The sequence below is a fragment of the Nelumbo nucifera genome, chromosome 4 (assembly GCF_055504915.1).
Source record: "Nelumbo nucifera cultivar China Antique chromosome 4, China Antique-T2T, whole genome shotgun sequence".
Taxonomy (NCBI): domain Eukaryota; kingdom Viridiplantae; phylum Streptophyta; class Magnoliopsida; order Proteales; family Nelumbonaceae; genus Nelumbo; species Nelumbo nucifera.
Window position 1 is genome coordinate 1,346,446 of NC_142652.1, and position 21,958 is coordinate 1,368,403.

The following is a 21,958-nucleotide window of genomic DNA, read 5'->3' on the forward strand; positions in this document are numbered from 1 at the left end:
TGATCCACTTGCATCCCTATTAGATGGGTTGGATTAGGTTATGGGTAAACCTAAATATGAACCTTAGCTTGGACCCAAATTAGTGTCTAAAAACCCAAATTTGCCCACCAGTACATGGGGTGAACCAATTTAAACAAATCATTGTTCCTTTCCTTGGGTTATTAGGTTTTCCCTCCATTTTTCTTCTTTCTTTGTTTATTTTAATGTAGATTTGTTTAATAGATTTTTCTGGTTCAATAATAAAATGTAGTAAGAAAGAACTTAATGCGAGTTTTTGGTTATCTTCATCAGTTCAATTCTAAAATAGTTTTTTTCTTTTTTATTTTTTAATTTGGTTATTCATCTCATGCTAAGCATATTTTTGGCTTTATAGGGCTACACAATGAGAAGTAATATGTTGCCCCAACCTAGGTCTATGCTACAACTAACTAGATAAGGTATCAAGTGAGCCACCATCACTTGGCTTATGTGCTTCTCATAATGTATCATCTATATAAAAAGGAAAGCTTAAAGTTCAATAACTAAAAAAGAAAATAATTTTTTCTACTATTCTGCATATAAAAAAAGTAGAAATACAGCATCCCGTGCATTGCATGGGTCACCGCTAGTACATACAGAAATGGCGGAAGAAAGAGTTTGAGTCATTCAAATCGTTAACAGAAAAAATCAACATTTTATTAATTTTATAATGCATATTTTTCCTATTTTCTTGATTTTCATTTTTTTTTGAATTTTGTATTTTTTATCTTGTTTCCTGTTTTTCGCCAACCATGTTCTCCAAAGATTCACATTATCGCTTCTTTCATATTTTGTTTTTTCTAGTTGGGTTTGTGTGAATTTGGCAGATATTTATTGTGCTTTTTTCTTTCTAAAATTTTCAATGTAGAATTTAGAGAAAAAACCAATAGAAAATCAAATGAGTATCTCTTTTCTTTTCATCTTGGGCTAGGACTCCTATAACAATCAACGAGTAAATAGATTAGACCCCAAAAAAACGGTTTTTCTTTTCATCTTGGGTCAACTTTATTACTAGATGTCTCTATAGTTTCCAGATTAGGAATTGATAGATTCATGAGATAGCTCTAAACCTGGACCATCTCTTGATATCTTTACGAAAGTATTATGGGAAATTGTTCAAAATTCACATGAGTTTTCTTCATTTCTCTTAAACTCACCACAACTTTTCAAAATGTCTAAAACTCACCATGTTATTAACTTGACGTTAAACAGACTAACAGGTGTTAATATATTATCATTTTAACCTTAACTATAAAATATATACAAAATAAATTAATGAGTGTTAATATATTATCATTTTAATATTTAGACATGAAAAAGGAAAAAATTCAAAAATTATTTTCAAATTATAGAAACTATAGAAATTGAAAAACAAAATCAGAAAATAAAAGTTGTAGAAAAAACACCAAAAATTATAGAAAAACACAGAAATTACAAATAAATAACAAAAAATACAGGAAAATTTATAGATTGTAGAAAATAGGAAATGTAAAAAAAACAGAAATTATAAAACACTAGAAATTAAAACAAAATACTAAAAATGCAAAAAAAACAAGAAAATTGAAAACTGAAAAATACCATTTCTCCTCTAACTTGCCATTCAAGGGTAATTTGGCCATGAAAATTGTTATTTATGCTGACATGGACACCTCTGTTAAGAAGCATTAACAATGCACTGACTAAAGGTGAGTTTTGGAAAATAAAAACTTACTGACATGGTGAGTTTAAGGGAAATGTTGAAAACTCATGGTGAGTTTTAGACAATTTCCCAAGTATTATTGATTCCGATGATTATTCGTGGTTTTGAGCATTGTAAATGAACTCTAATTTCTAAGTGCAATCCTGAACTAAAATGAGGATATGGAGATAAAAAAGAACAACTGTCATTTGGTTTTATTTTGAAAATTTGAAGAACAACTAAACAGTGAAGGGCAAAATCAATTATAAAAGGGTAATTTTGGAATTAGAAAAATTATATGAATCACATCATCATATGTGAACGGATTGTAACTGCATGCTAGTGGTGGGGGAGGATTTTGTTCATTGCCAAAAAACTTAAGAATACTTTTTTAAATTATTTTTTAAAGAATAGGGTAAGTTATGGTCCATTTGCTAAATCATAGGGTACTTTTAAGTATTTAACCCTAAATAAAAAGAGAAAATATGAAATAAAAGGATAAATTTCTTAAGCTACCCTTATGGTTTAGCTAATTGACTAAGTATACCCCTATTGTTTGTCTAATACTACATTTACTATTTCGAAAAATTACCATTGTAATATATTGCCCAAAGGGCTGAAATGTTTCTTTTGACCTTAATTCAAATTGAAAGCTCCTCCAAGTCCAGGTCCAGTCACCTCGCCTCCAATTCCGACACTGCTGGGTCCCGATAGGCTGTTCAGCTTTACACCGCTTGAGATATGGCATTCTCTATTTCAATATAGCTCTTTGATGGAGTGAAAACACAAGCTGTTCAGCTTTGTTGGAGTGAGAGCCAAGCGGAACTGTTTTGCACCGCTGATGTTGGTTTGTTGCTGCGTCCAGTGAGATGAAGGGAGAACAGGGCCAGTCAAAGGTGGAAGAAGAAGAAGAAAGAAAGAAAGAAAAGAAGGAGATAGATTGAGAGGAGTAAGAGAAAGAGAGTGAGAGAAAAAGAGGTCGAAGGGGAAGGGAGTGTTGCTGCTCCGCCACTGCGTTGAGATTGGGAGGGTACAGAGCGTTGGAGCAAATCGAAACCAAGAAATTGTCCCCGGCGTCAAGGATTCGATCCCCTGGTTTGACTTGCAATAGATTGACAGCCATCTCTTCATGGAGATGGGTAGCGGTCGATAGATCCTCAAGACCTTCAACAACCTCGTTGAGATTCATTCTAACAATGACTCTTCCAACCCAGATGATCCTGCCCAGACCGAGATAAATCCTAACATCACCAACACCCTTGGCCACAAGATCTCAAATTGGAACGGAGAGCGGAAGACCTGGCTCGACAACATGGTGGCAGAAGGCTTGGCTCGAATCTTGCCCATAATAGGGTCTCCTTTGAACCCATGTGGCAATTCAATTGGGGATCCAACGACTTTGAGATTGTTTACAATTTGGCACATCTTGACAAGGAGTTCGTTGGGTATCGGGAAAAGCTACTATTAATCCGACAGCTTATGTTGTCGCATCTAGAGGTGGAATGGATCTGGTGGACGGATTGCGATGCACAATTCATTGATATGGTATTTGAAATCCCGCTTTCCAACTATAGCACGATCAAATCAAGGAATCAGATGTGAGTATCTCTCAGGGGAGGTGGAGAGGGAGAACAAAGAAGGGAAGGGGGTGGAGGAAGAAGATCACCGCGGTGATTTTGATCAATAAGGGTGAGCGAGTAAGGGGCTGGAGGTGGAGGGGTCTGCTGCTGCAATTCGAGTTGCATTGGTGGTGATGAAACATGGGAGAGAGAACGAAGGGGAGGGAGGGAGGGAGGGAGAGATAAGAGAGAGAGAGAGGCTAAAGGTGGAAGGGGCTATCGCAACCACTGGTTAAGGACCGAGTAAGCTCGGTTTGCCACTGTTGAAAGTAAGAAGAGAGGGACGAAGGGTAAAAGTGGGTTTAAAAAAAACATACATCACATACATACGAGTTTTGATGGAATATTCGTGGATGCTAATGGTAAGGGTAGAGTTAATCAATTGTTGAAAACAATAGGGGTAGCGTTAGATAATAGTCAAATAGGAGGTGTGTACTTAGTCAATTAGCTAAACCATAAGGGTAGTTTAAGAAATTTACCCACTTTAGTATCTTGAACTTTGGGGGTAGTGTCAAGTTAATACCCGAACTTTAAAACGTGTCACTGCAGTACTTGAACTTTCAAAAAGTATCAAGTTGGTCCCTGCCATTAATCGACCGTCAATTATTTGTTGAAAAGGTCAAAACTACCCTTCAAAAGAAGACATTGTTCATTGTCTTCTACCTTGATTTTCAATAATAATGATATATAGTCCAAAACTTATCATTATGATTTAAATTTTGTAAATATTACATTTTACATTATTTATTATACACATTCAAATATTAAATTGACGAAAATTTATCAATTCACTTGGGTTAAAATCTTCACCAAGGCCAACAAAGGTCGGTTTTTCGAGTCAGTTAACAACGTAAATCCCTAGATCCTATAACCAACCTATGTGGGGGTGGTTCCAAGTCAGTTCCAAAACTAGTTTGAGGTCGATTCAAGACTAACTAGACCATACTCAATGACATATTGGGTAAGGTCGATTCAAGACTAGTTTAAGGTTGGTTTCATTCGGTTCTGACTTCTAAGTAAAACCTACCCATTTACCCACCTCTACCAAACATGACATTTGTATCACTAGTTAATCCAAACCCAATTTGAATAACTCTCATTAGTTAAACGCAATGGTTGTTTGACAATTTATGGAACCAATGATAACGCCCCATGCCAATCATAAAATATATGGGCCCACAAAGTAAGAGATTGAATGATGTAGGTCCCATGTATTTTATGGCTGGTATGGAACACTATCATTGGTTCTACAGCCTACTAAATAACCACTACATTCAACTAATCTAATCTCCAGTTTGAAAGGGTTGAAGCACAATGGCTTCTGGTTTTCTGAGATGATATGAACAACCTTGAAGCTTTAAACTATGTTTCATAAAAAATCCTACAGAAAGCTCGACAGTACTTGTTAGTCAACGTTTTGGGTTTCACTTTTTTTTCAAAAAAAGGTTCATTAAGGATAATACATCCATTACATCCATCCCCTGATCATCATATAGCTATATATAAATTCTTCATACATGCCACATTTGGAAAGAGTACAAATACAAATGTGTACAATGCAAATAGAAGTTTAGAAATACAAAATACAAGGCTTTGCATTATACGTATTTGTATTTGTATTTTTTCCAAGCTGAGATTTAGGTTGTATTTGTTATGGACACATCACCCGGCAGCACGCTGCGGCGCAATCATAGGCAGCAGCACACACAGCGGGCCGCCCAGCAGCACGCACCGCCCGGCAGTGCCGCACAGCAGGTGGACAGTGCGCGGCACATACCGCCCGACAGAGCGCTGCACGCACACGCCCGACGCCGCACGGCAACGGCACCATGGCGCGCAGCATGCACCGCCAGGCAGCAGCACGCACTGCACGGCAACACGCACCGCGCACACGCCGGCACCGCACGACAACGGCACCATGAGCCGTGCGCACGCACTGCGCGGCAGCAGCACTGCGCGCACGCACCGCGCAGTAGCGACACCATGAGCCGCGCGCACGCACCCGACAACAGCAGCAGAGCGGGGCCCACACGACAACTCATAGGGGTGGGCCCACCCTTATCTAGACACGTCAACTCACCGCCAGCTTAATCCTATCCCTTATCCCTTATCCCTTATCCTTATCTTATTTTATCTTCTTATGAGTTATGAGTTTTAGTTTAAGTAGGAAATTAGGAGTTTTAGTTTGAGTTGGATTACCCTAGCCTAGCCAAATCCAACAAGGAATTCCCTTCTGTAATCTCCTATTTAAGGAGCTACGAATTGAAATAAAGTATTCAGTTTTCCAGTCAAGAAAATAGTGAGGAGAGTTCGGGTGGTCTCTTGGACAAATCACCCACGCGATTGCCACAATAGGGTCTGTACGCAAGGCCAAAGGCAAGGGAAGATCAGGGGTTCCTATCGTGGAACGACCCGTGACGCGATCCTATGCTCGGGCCCATAACATTTTGGTATCAAAGCCTACCGTCATGGGGGAACAGGAGTCGCTGTCTTCCAGGATCCACGAGCTAGAACATAGGCTCGCCGAAACCAGCTTGGAAGTTCGTGAGGTCAAGGATGATGTCCGGGAGCTGCGACTCCTTTTGGAAGCGTTTCTCTCCAACAACGAAAGAAGCTCGGAGGGAACCGCCACCACCAACAGCCGCCGTCCGGACAGGGCGGAGACGTCCAGCAAACAACAAAACGCTGCCCTAACAGCCGTTGTTATTCCGAAGTACAGCCGACTGGAATTTCCATCCTACAACGGCGCTGGAGACCCACTAGGATGGTTACACCGCTGTGAACAGTTCTTCCGCAACCAGCGCACCGATGACAAGGACAAGGTCAGCTTGGCCGCGTTCCACCTGACCGAAGAAGCGCAGCTCTGGTTCTACCGAGTGGAGCAGGAGGAACCAGGTCTTAGTTGGGGGCAGTTCAAGTCATACTGCCTCCTTCGGTTCGGACCCCCACTAACAAACAACCCTTTGGGGGAACTCATTAATCTCAAGCAGACCGGTACCGTAGCAGAGTATCAACGGCAGTTCCAGACCCTTCTCACCAGGGCCTCTTCAATACGCCCAGACCAGCAGGTTGATATGTTCACAACTGGTCTAGCTGAACCCCTGAGAGTTGATGTAGAGATGCAAAGCCCACCTAACCTGGTCACGACAATGAATTTAGCCCGAGCCTTCGAACGCAAACTGCAGATTAGCCAAGGGCCGTTCAGCATGGGATGCCCAGCAGCGGCTTGGACAAACCCGAAGCCTACTAGAGGAGGGTCTTCTCTGAAAGACAACAGGGAACCACTCGGAATGGCTCCATATCTAGCAGCCAACCCAGAACGGAAGCCACAGACGAGCACCAATTCCAGATCAACATCCAGTGTGGGAGCAGCGGCGGTACACCCCCTATCAAGCACTTGTCAAGGGCTAAGATGGCAGAACGCAGGGCGAGGGGGCAATGTTTAATTGCGATGAACTCTACTCGGCAGGGCACAGGTGCAAGGGACTTTTCTGCCTCCTAGTGAAACAAGAGGGAGATGAGGATGAACCCCCTCCATGGGAACCAGATCCAGGAGGGCAAAGCCACCCAGGATTCCCTTGAGGGTGTTTCGACACCCAATTCGAGCTTGGGGACAAGCTCGTAGTCTAGGAGGGGTGTGATGTTATGGACACACCACCCGGCAGCACGCTGCGGCACAATCATAGGCAGCAGCACACACAGCGGGCCGTCCAGCAGCACGCACTGCCCGGCAGCGCCACACAGCAGGCGGACAGCGCGCGGCACATACCGCCTGACAGAGCACTGCACGCACACGCCCGGCACCGCACGGCAGCGGCACCATGGCGCGCAACATGCACCGCCAGGCAGCAGCGCGCATTGCACGGCAGCACGCACCGCGCACATGCCGGCACCGCACGGCAGCGGCACCATGAGCCGCACGCACGCACTGCGTGGCAGCAGCACTGCGTGCACGCATCACGCGGCAGCGGCACCATGAGCCGCACGCACGCACTGCGCGGCAGCAGCACTATGCGCACGCACCGCGTGGCAACGGCACCATGAGCCGCGCGCACGCACCCGACAGCAGTAGCAGAGCGGGGCCCACACGACAACTCATAGGGGTGGGCCCACCCTTATCTGGACACATCAACTCACCGCCAGCTTAATCCTATCCCTTATCCCTTATCTTATTCTATCTTTTTAAGTAAGAGTTATGAGTTTTAGTTTAAGTAGGAAATAGGAGTTTTAGTTTGATTTGGATTACCCTAGCCTAGCCGAATCCAACAAGGAATTCCCTTCTGTAATCTCCTATTTAAGGAGCTACGAATTGAAATAAAGTATTCAGTTTTCCAGTCAAGAAAATAGTGAGGAGAGTTCGGGTGGTCTCTTGGACAAATCACCCCAAGGGAGAGTTCGGGTGGTTTCTTGGACAAATCACCCACACGATTGCCACAATAGGGTCTGTACGCAAGGCCAAAGGCAAGGGAAGATCAGGGGTTCCGGCTGTGGAACGACCCGTGACGCGATCCTACGCTCGGGCCCATAACAGTATTTGATTGCAATGCAATTTTATTTGCACTAGTACAAATGCATGCAAGTGCAAATGAAAGAATGCAATACATAAGAATTATATATATTGTTTTTTTAATAGAAATAAATACAAAAACAAAAAAACAAAAAAAATTGTAGAAAAATTTGGATACATCTCTAATATTTTCTACTTATCATATTAAGAAAAACAAGTTTGATGAAAAGAATTTTTTATTAATAATGAAAATTAAATATAAAAGTTGAAACGCACCCAAAAATGAAATTGTTTTCCTATTTGGTTGTAAATAAATAATCTTTTGCATTGATATGAGATTATCTCTAATATTTTATGATGAGAATAAAATTTATCATATTTTTATCACCTAATATTCTGTCTTTTATACTGAATTATTACTTAATTAGACTCATAATTCTTGTATTTCGGTGCAGGGCAAGGAAATAAGTCGCAAGAAGGAAAACAAGGCTAATCGGATGGGTTTGAACAGTTTTGGTAGCGATCAGTAATCTGGGCCTAACTTTCATATCCGGGCTCTGATTGGGATGATTCAAGATTCATTGGAAAGACAAGAGATAAAGCTACAACTTTCATGTTTTCGGATTTCGCAGATTCGGCCTACATTGAAGTCAAATCCGGGCCCGAAGATGGAATAATTTCATAGTGAGGCCTAGTTTCCAGCTGAATCCCATTTCGCAGAAAAACCTTGAAGCGGCCCAAGTTATTAAAGCAGCCCATTCGAATTCAAGAATTTCAAGAGTCCTCTTAGATTTAAATTTTAAATGTAATTCCATAAAGATTAGGAAAGATTTAGATCATGAGATAGGAGATAAGATAGGATAGGATAGGAGGAGTTTGGATCATGGCTGAATTATCCATTCTTGAGATAACTCCAAATAGTTGTAAGCTATATCAGAGCTGGGTGTACCACCCCTAGGGCATCACGAATTGCATTGAACTATCTATCAAGAAAGGAGAAAACAAGTCAAGAAACTTGGGGAAGGTGATCAAGAACTCAAGAAACTTCAAGAAGAAGGTGGCGACAAGAAGAGGAGATCTCAGCACCATGGGCGAATTCATGAGTTCTTTCTTTCCCTTTGTTTGCTTTAATTCTTTTATCATGAACTGATTTGTTTTTAGCTAGGGCTGTGGAAAGCCTAACCCTGTTAATGAATATATTTTTATATTTATGATTTATCCAAGATTGTAATTTCCATACAGTCTATGAATTATTTTGCTTAATGCCATTAAGAGCTTGACCACCCCTTAATTTATTTGGTTTATGTGAATGAATCGAGAGAGGAATTCACATAATTGACTGAATAGTTCATAGTGTAAATTGAATGGTATATAGAGATATATATACATGATTCATCTGAATATAATGGTTTTTCCTCGGACTTAATGCACTCACATGTTGAGAACTCTACTCGAGAGATCGAAGGGTTACCTGATGGGCATAGTTTTAGTATATCTCGAGAGATAATATTAAATAAAATTGGAGAGACTTCAGCTTATGGGAATGACAAATAATCTTGGTTAATCGAATCCATTAATATTCATTACATTGGTTAGGTGGACCAAAAGCCCTAGCGATTTCATCCATTGCATATTCGGTTAGTGATCACCCTTGTTTCTATTTTCTTTCTCTAGTTTTATTTTCAGTAGTTTTTACTCTTAAATCTGAAATTCGATTGTCCAAATAATTATGGAAGGCTGTAGTTCTATTAGTTATTTTGTTAAATCCCCGTGAGAACGATATTTTTATACTACTTGATAACTAGTGCATCTGCTAGGGTTATATTTATAGCTATCATTTTATATTAATCATATTAAAGAAAAATAAATGCAATACACAATAATTGTTTTAATTGATGATGAAAAATTTAAATTGGCCCAAAAATGAAATTATTTTCTATTTGGTTGGTGGTAAGTCAATAGTTCAGCCTCTTGGGTCAAATGTAATTACAACCCTGATGTCATAACTAAATAATAAAAATTACAAAAAAAATATAAAATAATTATAAAATACATTTAGACACATCTCTAATATTATAAACCTATCATATTAAACAAAAATAAATGTGATATATAAGAATTATGTTGTATAAAAAATTGTGAAAAATTTTAAATACACACTATTACTATTATCATAATCACCATCATCTAAAATTATCATGTGTAAAACAAATACATATTTGATAGTATATATATACACACAACTACACTGTTGGGGCTCATGACAACGTACACTGCCTAGGGGTTGGCTCTTCTTATAATCTAATACAAAAAAAAAAGGTGAAAAAACTCAAAAAGTGCTATAACTAGATAATTTAATATTGGATTATAACTAAACCAATGGCTATAATTGAAATCCTCACACAATAAAATTAAGAAAAGAAGGTTACTCTAGATTCTGGATGCTCGGTGCCTGTATTTGCATTAACCCTACCTAGGCTAAGTGGGCAGCCAAATATATAATGACTGGTCATTATAATAAGGGAAATTATCTAAAATTCATCATGGTTTTTTAGCATTTCTATTAAACTCACCATAACTTTTCAAAATGTCCATGAGACCCCATGTCAAGACTTATTGTTTTTCACAATTCACCATCCCTTTGAGCATTGTTAATGTTTATTAACAGAAGTTGTCCACGTAAGCATAAATGCATTTTTTTTACCAAATTGCCCTTGAAAGGTGATGCTGCACGATTTGGGCACTCCTAGCTAGCTGTGACCTAGCTTCTGGCTGGAACGAACGACACCTAAGAGGAAGGAGGAAGTGAAGGGTTCCCGGGGAGATATCCCGGTGGGAACACTCCGATGGCTAAGTTAGAACTAAACGAAATCTCAAAGAGAGTAGAGAGTAAGAGTGCTCCAAGTGCTTAAGCTTCAATACCTTTTCTCTGTGTGGGTTCGGGTTCTTTTATGTTGGAGTCAGGTCATACCTGGCATAACTGCCCTCGCCCTTGCCGTTACTGCCAGGGCAAGTGTGGCAGGCGTAGGTTGCCGCCATAAACTTCCATTGCCAGGTACGAGCCTGACAAACGTGTCATGCCCTCCAAAGGAGGCAAATAGAACGTCGCCTGGCAGGCGGAACGTCGCTTGGCGAGAGATCAGAGCCCTTCCACTGGGTTAGTGGGTACGGATGTCAGACATGGCTCCCCACAGCTTACCGAGCTACCGCGCACCGGACTGTCTGGGGCAGGTTTGTCCCTGTACCGAGGTGCCGACACTGGGGGAGGGAGGACGATGCTGCCCTGAGGTGCAGTCAGGACACTTAATCATGAGCCAGGGTGCTCCCCTTTCGGGAAGGGAGAGCTTCGGGCCCCTGGGAGAGCTCAGGACCTTCCATACTTGGTGGGAGTTCAAATTGGCCAGGCGTCGGTCCCCAACGAGTTGCTTAACTCACCAAGTGGCCAGCGTTGGACTCGGCGTGTTTCTCCCGTCGAGTTGCGGTCGTGTTGTCAAGCTGAGCTGTACACTGGGCCAGGTCATGTACACGTGTCCCCAAGCTACGAAGTCGGGCCAAATCGCCCTTCATCAATTGCCCCCCACTCCCCGTGCTGGCGGTGGCGACCCAGCGCGGAGAGTTCATGACGCGCCGGGTGGATTTGACTTGGTTCTCGTGCCATTCTGTCGGGTGGCTCGTTGGTCAGACCTCTCCGGCACTCAGTTCGTTCGGAAGGAAGACATGGGTCACGTACAGCTTACGCGCGGACGTCACGCGATCTGGACTTCGCGGACGCCAAAAAACGTGCTAAACTGATTTCGCCTTGAGAGTCTCGCAACCGGTTTTCTTGAGAACCGTTAGATCGCTTCGATCCTAGTCGTTGGTGTGCGGGCCCATCGGCTATAAATATTAGGGGACCTTGGTCATTTTCTTTCGCCGCTAAGTACCTTTCGTCTACCGTAAGCTCGTGTCTGGGGTCTTCAGCTTGGGTCTCCCAGTCCGGTTGCGTCGTTTTCCTGGTGAGTCCCCGAGTTTACCTTTCTCCTTTTTTCCTCAGTTCATTCCCTTCCATGTTTAGCGGGGACAGTCTTTTAGACAAACCCGAGGTGGGTACCTCGGGTCGGGGTGACCCTGCCGTCGCCCGTCCTTTCCACGAGGCTCGGGTGACCTCGGGCAAACTAGCGTCTACCTATCGTCGAGGTTGGGTGCCGGATCAGTTCGGTCCATCCGTCATGACGCAGGAGAGACTTCAGCACCTCATCCAGCAATTCAACCTACCCCAGGAGTACTCGTACAGTCTTCCCACCGGCAACTTCCCTTGGGAGCACGGTCCAGATGAGATCGTGATCTTCAGGGAACAACTAGTTGGCGGGCTTCGTCTCCCGCTCCACCGCCTTATTCTCGAGGTGTTGAGGCGCTTCAGCATCATGCTGAACCAACTCCACCCCAATTCTATTCGGAACCTGGCCGGGACTATCTCCCGTTGTTCCGAGCAAAACTTTTCTCTGGACGCGGATATCCTCTGCTCCATCCTGCTAATAAAAAAGAGTGCCTCTGGCGCTCCACCCGAGCACGGGCAAACCTACTACCTGTCCCCTCGTCCGGGCTTCAAAATGCTACACAAGTTCCCAAGCAAGGTCCCGCCCTGGAAGCGGGACTACTTTGTAGTCCAGAGCAGCACGGAGTGGCCATTCCTTACCAACTAGAGGGTGGCCACTCAAGCTCCCAGCATTGCTCTTAACCGAAAGACGTGGGAGACCTTTCATTCATGGGCACAGGCCGGGTTCGATCACAGGGACTACATTGCTGAAGAAAAGCTCATTCAGGCCAGTTTGAGCCCGGGTAGGTCGATTTCCACTTTAGCATTTTGTTCAATCCGTCTAGTGTCTTCTAATTTTACTAACGCCAAGCTCTGTTGCAGGTCCTATGGAGGAAGAGAGGATTACTGGTCCGAGGCTCCTCCGTCAGATGAAGAAGAGAAAGAAGCGGGTTGCCAAGAAGGCGCGCGTGGAACCCTCAAGGACCCCTACCCATGAACCCGATCTCCCGCAGGTCCCCTCCTCGGAGCCCGAGCTCCCTAATACCCTCCTGTGATAGACTTGGAGGGGGACTTACCACCTCGGGGGCCTGAAATGGCGGCAGAGTCAATTGCTGAGCCAGCCGGGGCTGCCGCTGAAGTCCCAAATCCCGCCGGGGCTGCTGCCGAGGTCCCAAATCCTGCCGAGGCTGCTGTCGAGGTCCCAAATCCTGTCGGGGCTGCTACCGAGGTTTCTGAGGGATCGTCCCATCGTGCCGCGAATAAGGCAGCGTCCAGCTCGGGGACTGAGGAGGAGGCAGAGAGCATTATGAATCCCGATATAAGCCTCGAAAGAAGTAAGGGGGTTGTTATCACCGCGGAGGTTGTGGATTGGGTCGAACTCTCTCCTGGTCAGCTCGGGGCCCGCACTGCAACCCATGCCATGGTGGTGAATTCACTCCCTAATAGCCACCTCTCTCTCTCACTTCTTTCCTTCTGCTTTCTTTAATACTGACCAACCCCCTTCTACCAGGTGAACACCGCTGTGCACGCGCTGACCTTTCAGTTTGACAAACACTTGAGGCGTGCTCTGGCTGCTAAGGAGTCATCTCACACGGCTTACACAGAGCTGAGGGAAGCTTGGGGCAAGATTCACTAGTTGGAAAGTGATGCTACTGCCCAGAAGAGCTCTATCGAAGCCCTGCTGCTGGAGAAGGAGGAGCTGGCCCGCGAGAGGGATAGGCTGAAGGCCGAGGTGAACGGGCTCAGAGCGGGTCAATAAGCCTTGAAGCTCGAGGTGGAGAGTCTCAAGGCGTGTCAGAGGGCTTCGCAGCTCGAGGTGCAGGGGCTCAAGGAAGCAAAGGGGGCCTTGGAGCACGAGGTGGAGTACCTCAAGGCCGACATTAAGGAGAAGACCGAGATCTTCGACGAAGCTCTCGGAGAGGCAAAGGCCCAGGCCATTATCGACTATGTCAAGTCGTCTAGATTTGACAACGTAATGTCGAAGGCCTACCGTAGGGGGTTCAAGCTCTACAGGTGGTGGATAAGGCGCGCATACCCTAACCTTGACATAAGTGCCTTCACCACCTATAATATTACAGACAACATGGCCCGTCAGGCCGCGGATGACTCAGATTCTGACGATGAGGGCGGCGACGAGGAGGCCGATACTACCGACCTGGCTGTCACCCCCAAGGAGGCCCCCGAAGAGGCCCCGAGTAAGGCTGATAAGCCTTCTAAATAGTTGTTTGCTCCTTGTATTCCCCTTTTCTTGTTTCTTTGTATTTGGGATTCTGTAATGAAATCACGTTTATGACCTGGATTTTGTAACGAAATCACATTTGTAATGAAATCACATTTCTTGTTTCTTTGTATTCTCCTTTGTGTGATTCACTTCTGCCGGAGTGTTTGCTTTATCTGAGTTGTTGAGTTAGTAAATTCAGTCCTTGAGGTGAGCGACCCTTTACCGCTGTCACTGAGCTGTCTTCCTGCACTTAGTAGGGGTGATCATCAGGTTTTAGCGACGTACGCCGAGGTAGGCATAGTAAGGTGCGTGCCCGACCTGCCTGCTTAGCTATTTAGGTTTACCTCTAGCCGCGTATACCGAGGTAGGCTAGGAGTCAGAAGGTCTGTTCTCGAGGCGCCTTTGGTCTTTGTCATGCTAAGCCTATGCTGGCGAGGCGGTAGAGTCATGTATAGCGTCGAGGTCTTCAGTTAACCTAGCGTGTTGACCCTTAGGCTGGAGGGAGTGACTCGTGATCACACCAAACCGTTTTCCTGGAGTCTGCCCCTGTTGAAGGGGTGACTGGACCTCGTGTTGCCATGGTTGTCGCTTTTTTGGCAAATTGGCCCTAAGGATAGAAGGGAGTGACTCATGGTTCACTCAGTTTGGTGGTTCACGGGTAATATAGTCTTAGGTTGACGATATTCCACGCCCGAGGCACTTGTTTCCCTTCTAGGGTTTTGAGTTCGTATGTTCCTTCCCCGAGTACTTGCTTTACTCGGTAGGGTCCTTCCCAGTTTGGACCGAGCTTGCCAATGCCGGGCTCAGGCACCATAACCTTGCGGAGAACCAGGTCGCCAACGCGGAGAGTTCGCTTTTTGACCTTGGCGTTATAGTACCAAGCTATCCTTTGTTGGTAGGCCGCGATCCTGATGTATGTGAGGTCCCGTACTTCGTCTAGCAGGTCGAGGTTGGCACGTAGCTCATCTTCGTTTGCTCTATCTTCATATGCTTCTAGTCTCAGCGAGGGGAATTCAATCTTAGCTGGGATGACTACTTTAGTGCCGTATGTAAGGTTAAAGGGAGTTTCTCCCGTGGCAGTCCTTTCCGTGGTACGGTAGGCCCAAAGTACGCTGGGCGCTTTCAGTCCTCGAAGGATAGCCCTGTTCATAACTTCCGTTTGGCCATTCGCCTGAGGGTGCGACACCGAGGTGAAGTTCTGCTGAATTCCCATGTTTCGGCACCAGTTTTGGAACTTGATGTCTTTGAACTGCTTGCCATTATCAGAGATCAGTACCCGAGGTAATCCGAAACGACACACTATGTTCTTCTAGAAGAAGTTCTGCACGTTCTGAGCTGTGATTATCGTGAGAGGTTCGGCTTTGACCCACTTTATGAAATAGTCCACTGCCACCACTAGGAACCTTCTTTGCCCTGTTGCAGGCGGGAATAGCCCGAGTAGGTCAATCCCCCATTGTGCAAATGGCCAAGGGCAAGTGAGGTATTTTAGGTCGGCGGCAGGGCGGTGGTGGATGTTAGCGTGCTTTTGGCACTTGTCGCATTTTTTGACATGCTCGATCGCATCTGCTTTCATGGTTGGCCAGTAGTACCCCTGTCGTAGTGCTTTCTGAGTGAGGGCCCTGCCCCCCAAATGTCCACCGCACAGGCCTTCATGAGGGTCGTGGAGGACGAGCTCGGCTACCGAGGGTCGCAGGCAGCGTAGGTAGGGGAGTGTGTAGGACCTTCGGTACAGCCGTCCATCTATCATGACGTATTTGGCTGCTTGACACTCTACCCTCCTGGCAGCATTACGATCTGCGGGGAGGCTCCCGTGTAGCAGAAAGCTCGTGAGTGGATCAATCCAGTTCGGCTCTGCTTGAACGACGGGAGCGACCTCTTCTACCCCCCTGAGAATGCTAGGCCGAGGTAAGTTCTCTATATACATAGTCCTCATGGTGTTGTCTCCTGTGCTGGCTAGCCGTGACAGGGCATCGGCCTCAGCATTCTCTGATCTCGGGATTTGCCGGATGAAGTGTGAGCGGAAGTTGAGTAGAGTCTCTCTCACTTTGGCTAAGTATGCTACCATAGTCGGTTCGCGAGCTTCGTACTCACCCAGGACTAGATTTACCAGGAGCTGAGAGTCACTACAGACGACGATGTGCTTGGCTTTCACTTCCTTTGCAAGGTCCAGCCCGGCTAGCAATGCCTCGTATTCTGCTTCATTGTTGGATGCCACGAACTCAATGCGTAGTGCATACTCCAACTTCACACCGCTTGGTCCATACAGAACGATCCCAGCCCCACTGCCCTGCCGATTTGATGAGCCATTTACGTGAAGGATCCAGGGTTCATCATCCCAGTTCGGGCTTAGCCTAACTAGGAGAGAAGTCGTGCAGGTTGCTACTTCACGGTGCTCATGTTCAATCGGTCCAAGAACTCCGAGCTCTCTCGTACTGGGGGCCTCGTGTTCTACCGGCTTGGGAACTTCGGAGCTGAAGGTTTATTCTGTGACGAAATCTGCCAAGGCTTGGGCCATGATAGCGGTTCACGGTTTGTACTGGAGCTCATACTCACTGAGCTCAATGGCCCACTTTGTCAACCTTCCTGAGACCTCGGGCTTGAGCAAAACTTGCCTCAAAGGTTTGTTGGTGATGACAACGATGGTGTGAGCTTGGAAGTATGGGCGGAGCTTTCGTGCTGCTATAACCAGTGCATAGGCTAACTTTTCTATCTCCGGGTACCTCGTCTCTGCTCCCTGCAGCACTTTACTAACATAAAAGACGGGTCATTGGACTCGATCTACTTCTCTTACTAGTACCGAGCTGACCACCTCATCACTCGCCGAGAGGTATAGCTCTAAAACGTCACCCACTTTGGGCCGAGTCAAGACTGGGATGCTGGCGAGGTGCCTTTTAAGCTCATCGAACGCGAGCTGGAACCCTTTAGTCCATTCAAAGCCTTTGCTTTTTATGGCTTTAAAGAAAGGTAGACAACGGTCTGCGGACTTGGACAAAAAGCGACTTAGGGCGGCCAACCGGCCATTTAGCTTCTGGACCTCTTTTAACTTTCGGGGTGGTCTCATTTCTAGGATGGCCTTGATTTTGTCCGGATTGGCCTCAATGCCTTGCCGGTTGACGATGAACCCCAGGAATTTACCCGAGGTGACACCGAAGACGCACTTATTCGGGTTAAACTTCATATTAAATCTTCGCAAGATTTCAAAGACTGAGTGTAAATCTGGTATTAATTCATTTGAAAATTGGGTATTGATGACCATGTCGTCTACATAATACTTTACTTTCGTGCCAACAAGTGGCTCAAACAGCTTATTTACAAGTCTCTGAAAAGTAGCCCCAGCGTTCTTCAGCCCGAAGGGCAATGACCTTGTAGCGGTACATGCCAAACTCGGTTATTAAGGCGGTCTTTTCCTCGTCAACTGGGTCCATTTTTATTTGGTTATATCCCGAATAGGCGTCCAAGAAGCTCAGCAACTCGTGCCCCGAGGTTGCGTCCACTAGGCGGTCGATCTTGGGAATTGGGAAGCAGTCTTATGGGCAAGCCCGATTCAGGTCGGTGTAGTCGACGCACATGCGCCACTAACCGTTTGCCTTTTTCACCAGAACAGGGTTGGCTACCCAGCTCGGGTAATGGGCTTCCCTGATAAAATCGGATGCAAGGAGTTTCCCGACTTCCTCGTCGACTGCCCTCCATCGCTCTGGGGCTAGGTTGCGCTTCTTTTGTCTAACGGGCCTAACTGAAGGATCAGTATTAAGTCTATGAGTGATAATGTTGGGGTCTATGCCGGGCATTTCTACCGCCGACCACGCGAAAACATCTAAATTTTCGAGTAAGAAGCTTACCAACTGAGACCATAGGGGCTCCTCGACAGAAGCGCCGATCTGAACTGCCCGTGCTAGATCGTTTGTCGAGGTCGGGACGGGGATGGTCTCTTCAGTAGGTGTGGCCCGCTCTGCGAACTGCTCTGTGGGTCATCTCAGCTCGAGGTTGTCAGCTACCTTGGCCTTTCTTTTCAGGGCAGCTATGTAGCATTTGCGGGATTCGAGATGATCTCCCTGCGCCACTCCGACTCCGAAGCCTGTAGGGAACTTCATCGCTAGGTGGTAGGTGGAGACTACTGCTCGCAGGACGTGGGTGATGGGTTGGCCCACTATCACATTGTATGGAGAGGGGGTTGCAACCACCAGGAACTCGTGATTGAGCCTTACCATACTGGGCCAAGTACCGGCCTCCACCGGCACAATGACTTTCCCTAACGGCCTGACCTCCTCGCCGCTGAATCCCACTAGTGGAGTGCTTGCGGACTTCACGTCACCCTCTGGGATCTGAAGCTGATCGAAGGCTACCTTGAAAAGGATGTCTGCCGAACTGCCCGAATCTACCAAGACATGTTTGACTTCGAAGTCGTTGACCTTGATCTTGATAACGAGCGCGTCATCGTGGGGGTAGTGGACTCCTCGCGCGTCGTCTTCAGTCAAGAAGATCGGTTCCTCCACCCCCGGCCGCTTTGGGGGGTTTAACTCCTCTCTGGCGGTTTTGTAGGCTGATGACCGAGCTACTGCCGAGGTGCAGCCCGCGACAATTGATCCCCCCATGATTACGTGGATGGTTCCTCGGACTGCTCTCTCATCTGGAGGTTGTCTCTACAGTTGCTCCGCCTGTCTGCTGGACTCGGGGGTTTCTTTATTCTGCCCCCCGTGCCGAACTGCTTTATTATTATTATTATTGCCATGCTGTACATAATTTCTCAAATATCCGCGATGGATGAGCTCTTCTATCTCATCGCGGAGGTTATTACAATTTTCGGTGTGGTGACAGTGATCTCTATGGAAACTACAGTACAAGTTCTTGTTCCTAACATTAGGATCGGCCATGAGCCGAGGTGACCACTTTATATACGGGGGGCGTCCTTGATCGCCATGAGGATCTCTGCCCGCTTTGTGTTGAGGGGTGTAAACACCCTTTCTGCTGCTGGAGCTCGAAAAGGCTGAATCAGGCTCACCCTCAGGCTTGATCCTTCTTCTTCTTGTAGTCATTAGGAGCCGGGGGTTCTGGTTCCCTCCTTTTTTGGGGGGCGTGCTCGCCCTTCTGGTTGATCTCTTCCTTTGTCCCTATGAACCGATCTGCCAGTTCGAGAAACTCGGTCACGGTCTTCGGTTGGTTGACAACCACGTGCCATCTAAACTCCTTGTGGGTGATGCCCCGCTTGGCCGCAGTGAGCCGAACTGCAGGGTCTAGGTCGGGTATCTGCAGGCAAGCGTCATTAAACCGTTTGATATAGTTCTGAATGGATTCTCCATCTCTCTGGACTATGCTGAGGAGGCTTTCTTGGGTCTTCGGGCACCTCTTGCTAGTGACGAAGTGGGAGGTGAAGACCTTCACGAACTGCGCCCAACTCCTTATTGAGCCCGATGAGAGGTTTCGGTACCAAGTGTGGGCCACCCCTTTGAATGTAGTAGAGAAGGCCACGCACATGCAAGATTCACTTGCCCTGGCCAAATGCATCTGGGACTGGAAGGCGTCGACGTGGTCGTTGGGGTCGAAGGACCCATCATATTTGTCCAACGGTGGGAGCTTGATGTCTTTGGACATGGGGACCGCAAGGAGCTCGGGCAGAGAGGGGACCGAGAGAAGTGGTGCGGCTCTTACCTCCCCTGAGCTTATTTTTATTTTGCCCTTGAGCTCGGGCAGGTTGTGGGCGGTGGTGGTTCGGCGAGCCCGGCGACGTCTTCGCTTCTTCTTGGCCGGCTCGGCGTTGGTGCTACTGGCTTCTGTATTGCTGAGCTCGATGGGCCCAAGGGGAGGCAGGGACGGCTGCCGGTAGTTGCGGACAGAAGGACCTTGCTCCAGGTCCTCAGCTAGCACCTCAAACCTATTCCCCGCGAGCAAAGGCTCGAACTGCGAGTGTTGGGGTGATGCTGGCCTAACCGGCTTGGAAGCCACTTCGGCGGTAGGGAGTCTTCCCTTCCTTCCGTGAGATGATGCCGAAGTCTCTCCCCAGCGGGAAGGGAGTTCACTGCGGCGCTGAGGTTTAGCTGGCTGCGCCGCCGGATGCCGGGGAGGGAGTGACGGTAACTGTTGCTGGTATTGGTACAGGGATACTTGGTGCAACACTTGCTGCTGGTGAAACTGGAGTTGTTGAAACTGCTGCATCCGAGCCTGCATGGCCCGCACACACTGCATCAGGTCTTCGAGTCGGCCTTGGCTGACCACTGGAGGGAGAATGGTGGGTTCGGCAAAGGTCGTCCCAACTGCAGGGGGCAGCGGGACAGTTACGGCTGCCACCGTTGCAGGCATGTTCAGGCTAGGAGCCCCGTCCGCCGAGAAGGGGACGGTGAACTATCCATGCAAACGGTGGGCATTTGGAGCTTCTCTTCTAGGGCGTTCCTGCGCTCGGAGTTGCTAGAAGAAGCCATGGACATTGGTGAGTAAGAAAGAGAAGTTTCGTAGAGGTTAGAGGGAGGCTTTTCGAAGCGTATTCCCACAGACGACGTCAAATGATGCTGCATGATTTGGGCACTCCTAGCTAGCTGTGACCTGGCTTCTGACTGGAATGAATGGCACCTGAGAGGAAGGAGGAAGTGAAGGGTTCCCGGGGAGATATCCTAGTGGGAACACTCCGATGGCTAAGTTAGAACTAAAGGAAATCTCAAAGTGAGTAGAGAGTAAGAGTGCTCCAAGTGCTTAAGCTTCAATAACTTTTCCCTGTGTGGGTTCGGGTTCTTGTATGTTGGAGTCAGGTCATACCTGGCATAACCGCCCTCGCCCTTTCCGTTACTGTCAGGGCAGGTGTGGCAGGCGCAGGTTGCCGCCACAAACTGCCATTGGCAGGTATGGGCCTGGAAGACGTGTCATGCCCTCCAAAGGAGGCAAACAGAACGCTGCCTGGCAGGTGGAACGCCGCTTGGCGAGAGATTAGAGCCCTGCCACTGGGTTCGGTGGGTACGGATGTCAGACAGGGCTCCCCACAACTTACCAAGCTATCGCGCACTGGACTGTCTGGGGCAGGTTTGTCCCTATACCGAGGTGCCGAGGTGCCGGCACTAGGGGGAGGGAGGACGATGCTGCCCCGAGGTGCAGTCGAGGCACTTAATCACGAGCCAGGGTGCTCCCCTTTCGGGAAGGGAGAGCTTCGGGCCCCTTAGGGGGAGTTCGGGATCTTCCATACTTGGTAGGAGTCCAAATTGGCTAGGCGTCGGCCCTCGGCGAGTTGCTTAACTCGCCAAGTGGCCAACGTTGGACTCGGCGTGTTTCTCCCGTCGAGTTGCGGTCGTGTTGTCAGGATGATCTGTACACTGGGCCAGGTCATGTACACGTGTCCCCGGATTACGAGGTCGAGCCAAATCGCCCTTCATCAAAAGGCATGTAATCAACCTTGTTAAACGTATTTTTATGTCAATCTAAAGTGTTTTTGTTGAATTTGAAATTAAAAGGGATAAAGTGATAGTTGTGTTGTGCAAGTAGATATGAAGTGTCAAATGAATTTGATTTGAATCAAAAACTTTTTTTTTTTTTAATTTGAATCTCCCCTTTTAGTTAAACATGTAAAATGGGCAGAAAATTTTTTAGATTGGAATACTTGAGATATATTTTTGTTGTTTTTTATCAAAGGTTTGCTTTATTTTCCAATTGACAACAGAACAAGGGGTAAAATAATAATCTACCAACTTCCCTTTGTCTATTTAGCATCAACTTATTGACATGGGTTTGTTGAACATTTTAAAATAGTATCACGAGTTTTAAGAGAAATACTGAAAAGTCATGGCCAATTTTAGACAATTTCCTTTATAATAAATAATAATGGCTTAATTAGGACCCTCAGGACTAGGGGTGATCATGAGCTGTGTTGAGCTGGGCTTTGCACTTATGATAAGGGCTATAGTTTAGGCCCGGGCCTGATTCC